This window comes from Rutidosis leptorrhynchoides, chromosome 8 (assembly GCF_046630445.1).
Source record: "Rutidosis leptorrhynchoides isolate AG116_Rl617_1_P2 chromosome 8, CSIRO_AGI_Rlap_v1, whole genome shotgun sequence".
NCBI lineage: Eukaryota > Viridiplantae > Streptophyta > Magnoliopsida > Asterales > Asteraceae > Rutidosis > Rutidosis leptorrhynchoides.
In genome coordinates, this window is record NC_092340.1 from 43,134,207 (window position 1) to 43,138,537 (window position 4,331).

Consider the following 4,331-nt stretch of genomic DNA (forward strand, 5'->3'; position numbering starts at 1 on the left):
AAGAAGAATGACGGATATAAAAGTTAGGAGTATATCAAGGATTAGAACCGGATGAAGCATATTGATGAATACTTTAAAGTATGAGTTGAGAGAGAAAGAATAGAAGGTGTGAGTTGTAAGGAAACGAAGGGGGTGGATTTATAGTAAAATATCCGACAGAGCAATCAAAACAGATGATCGCATTTAAAGCGGATCCTAATTCCCTTGATTACCAAAGAATCAAATCTTATTACAAAGATTTTCTCCAAATCTCTTGAACTTGGAAATCAATCCTATCTACGTCAAGAGATATGACGAATCTACACCTACTCATTTCACTCTTTTGTGGTAGCTTCACTCGTACTCTTCACATAAACACATTGTCTTATCCATATTACTTAATGATAATAAAACTCTAATTTCCAACTCATAAGAGTCATGAAAACACACTTATTGTCAGCCATGACCATCCCAATCAAATTTCGGGACGAAATTTCTTTAACGGGTAGGTACTGTGACAACCCGAAAATTTCTGACCAAATTTAAACTTGATCTTTATATGTTTCCGACACGATAAGTAAAGTCTGTAATGTTGAAATCTCAAAATCTTTGAACTGTGTTCATGTATTCATTTACCCATCGACTGCTCTTGACGATTCACGAACAATTATGTGTAAAATGACCCGGATTTTTCCGACTACTTGATTATACTATTTACATGATTTAATAATTTCGACTTGATAAGCAATGAATTTTAATAAGTCTTGAACCTCCAGAAAGAGTTTTACACAAGCTTTTGGTCACCCTTTTATTCCGACGATTCACGAACGTCATAACTTGATTTAACTGTTTAATTATTTAATTATTGTGTATATATATGGATTTATATATATTTAACTTGAAAATATGATAATTAAATATCTCATTAAGTATATTAACAAAGTATTATATATATATATATATATATATATATATATATATATATATATATATATATATATATATATATATATATATATATATATATATATATATATATATATATATACTAGCTTTAATAGCCCGTGCGTTGCACGGCGACTTAAAACTTGGTATAGTAATACGTTAATATTCGTACATGACCCGCTCAAATGGCACACCCCATTTATAAGCCTTTTTATGTAGTATAATAAAATACATACCCGGGTTAAGCCAAGTGAGCTTTCACCACGCCATGAACTCTTTCACGATGTTTAATGATACTCTTTTCGCGATTAGTCGTTTGTTCAAAATGCCATCGAGACTTTAATATTATTAATAAAAGTGACTACCCGTTTCTTCTTTAGAACCGGGGTGTTACATATGTCCCTTTTATAATTTAAAAATGTTACCACTCATGGTAAGTTTCCTTTTGTGCAGTGAAGAAGTCTGCATTATCTTCTTTGAATTTCGGCCAAATTACCACTAAAAATAAACGTTATATTAGTGAAGATGATACCACAGGTATCATGATTCAGTAAACGTTATATACATGTAGTATAAATTTAATGATTCAGTAACATCCCCAAATATAGTCAATCCAAATACAATACAGTGCTTGATAAAATAAAAACAATCTATAAAAACTTACAGGATTAAAATCATTGTCTTTGTCAAAATACCTTACGCTCTTCGACATCCGAATTCAAATCCCAAATTAACTGCAGTAGTTCAAAATCAAAAAAGTAGGTTTTGGGTTGGCAGTAATAGCAATAGAGCAACAACTATGATATTTTATTATTTACATCTACAACATATTACCCATACAATAACTTACCCGTTTGCAGCCTTACCCAACCCGCCCATGTTGACCCATACATACTTACCATCATTGTTAGTTAAGGATGTGTGTATAAAGCGAACACCCACAACCACAAATAATGAAGTTTAACAAAATAAAAATAGAAGTGGATACCTTTAGCAAACTCTCGTTCAGTAGATAGTTAAACAAAAATTTTACCCTCATAATTAAGATTGATAAGTTCTTGATATTTACACTCGATAGTACCAAACATAAATGCAATCGAGATATTGAAAATAGCATAGGGTTATTATGCACCTTCGGTTCCAATGGGACGTCTAAATTCAGCAATCTTGATTTTGTAAATCAATAAAACCTGATGCAATCAATAAAAACTGATGCAATCGAGATCTTGAATTGAAGACGGTCAATAAATTAAGCAAATTTCGAAATTTACCAAATAATCTTTTATAAAGAAAATAGAAGATGCAGTCAATTAGTCATTAATATATTTCTGGTCTAATTAGTATTCAAATCCTTAAACAACTAATCTTTTTAAGTAAGGTACATATTTCAAAAGCATGTTATAAATGATGCCATAATATAACAGAAGCTTACCTAGAGAATGTCCTCCAAGAAAAAGAAAAAAACTTCCCATGATATATAGAATGTCCTCCGAAAACTTCCCATCCAAACTAACACTAACACGATGAACTAACTCATTAGAAATATGTACCAATTCACAAGCTTGATTCCAGCGACACTCCGAAAATGACTTCCACAACAAAGCAATTGAGGCATTAACCATTCATACCCAGGAAGATAACGAACTCTGCAAATTCAAGTATCATCAATTATCAATTATAATAGTTAAAAACATGAACTAAAACAGCCTACAATTACAAAACCATCGAAACTAAATACAGTTCAAATGTTTACACAATTAAAGAAGAAAAAACAAACAAACAAACATGAAATTATTATTGCATAAACAACAATTAGACATAAGATTAGAATTGAAAAGATAAAATGAAGTAATATCATTGTTCCTTCTAAATTCACATAAAGTAAAAATAAAAATAAAAAAAATTAGCAAAAAATAATAATAATAAATAAAACAACAAAAAAGTGAAAAAACTTACAGTGAAATCTATACTTTAATTTACTCAATGCTTTTCAATTAATAATCCAAGACCTGGAGCTTTCTTTCTACTTGAGTTCCACGACGAGATCTTCATCGCCACCGCCGGATTTCTGCTTAGAACTTGCTTCTCGCAACCGCCTAAATCTTCATCATCGACATTCTCGCGATAGGAAACGGTATTGACCGAGTATAACGACAGAGTAATCGATGGCGGTGGTGACTGTCGGTATAACGTCGGATTAGTCAATTGAAGGTGAATCCATTGCCGTAATTTCTGGTTATGGAATTTGCGCTAGCGACAGTTGGCATAACGACTGGGTAATCAATTGAGGGCGAATTCATTGTCGTAATTTTGATTTGGAACTGATTTGTGAATCGTGACATATGAAACCCTGGGTGGATACCCTTAATTTTAATTTGGAAGTGCATTTACAACAGGGACAGTTGTAATTTGGTGGCAGATGTTTGTTATTTGGGTGGACGATTTAGTGTTATTACATGAAAACCCTAATTGATTTTTAGGGATGGAGAGTATGGAAGGAATGAATGAATGGGGAAGAAGCAAGTGACGTTCGAACACATTTTTTTTTAATTGTTAAAAAGTTCGGCCAATGATTTGTGGACAGATGTCAAGTTGTGAGGCATTAGAAGAATAAGGGGTGGGAAATATGTATTAGTAGACACGTGGCATATGTATATGTATTATTATAAGTTATAGATATATATATATATATATATATATATATATATATATATATATATATATATATATATATTCATACTACTAATTTAAAGAGTTTTCAAACAATATATATATATTACTATTTAAACGACGTAATTAACTTATGTTAAAATGTATTTACATATAATGTATTACGAGTGTAAATACATCCGTACAAATATTAAATACACTTTATAATATACCAATACATATAAAGGATAGCTATACTTGTATTTTCGTTCAATTTCCTCAAAGAATTCTACTCGCATTCATACGGTATTTTTACCCGTATTATACACAGTTTCTAGAAGTATTTACTATTGGTATATACCAATAGAAATCTGTATTTATTTGCGTAATATGTCATCCATGACCTAATCAATTTAATATGCTATCCATGACTTAATACATTTTAACTTATCATAGATATTTTCACTAAAAACCAAATTTTCAAGCCTATAAATAAGCACCATTTCTAACTCATTTTTACACATTCATTTTTCAAATTTTACTTCCAATTTTTACACACACTTGCAAGAACTCTCTCAAGTTTTGTTCTACTACTTCTTTCCAGCAACTTTATATTCTAAACTTGAGGTAAAAACTCTACTTCAATTCTTGTTCAATTCATATGTTTATAGCTATCTATATAAGAGTTTATAAACTAGAACATAGTTTAGTTGATTCTAAACTTGTTTGAAGAACTAATCTAATCTTTCTAACTTAAC

The 4,331-nt window shown here is 30.5% G+C and overlaps 1 long non-coding RNA gene across 1 annotated transcript; it reads right to left on the reverse strand.

Moving 5' to 3' along the window:
* Window positions 1–1,021: 1,021 nt before the first annotated feature.
* On the reverse strand, window positions 1,022–3,428 carry LOC139862862 (uncharacterized). Its single transcript, XR_011764306.1, has 4 exons — window positions 2,881–3,428; window positions 2,357–2,570; window positions 2,057–2,114; window positions 1,022–1,658 (listed from the first exon to the last, which is right to left on the reverse strand). It is a non-coding gene; the product is annotated as an uncharacterized lncRNA (long non-coding RNA).
* Between the last annotated feature and the right edge of the window lie 903 nt (window positions 3,429–4,331).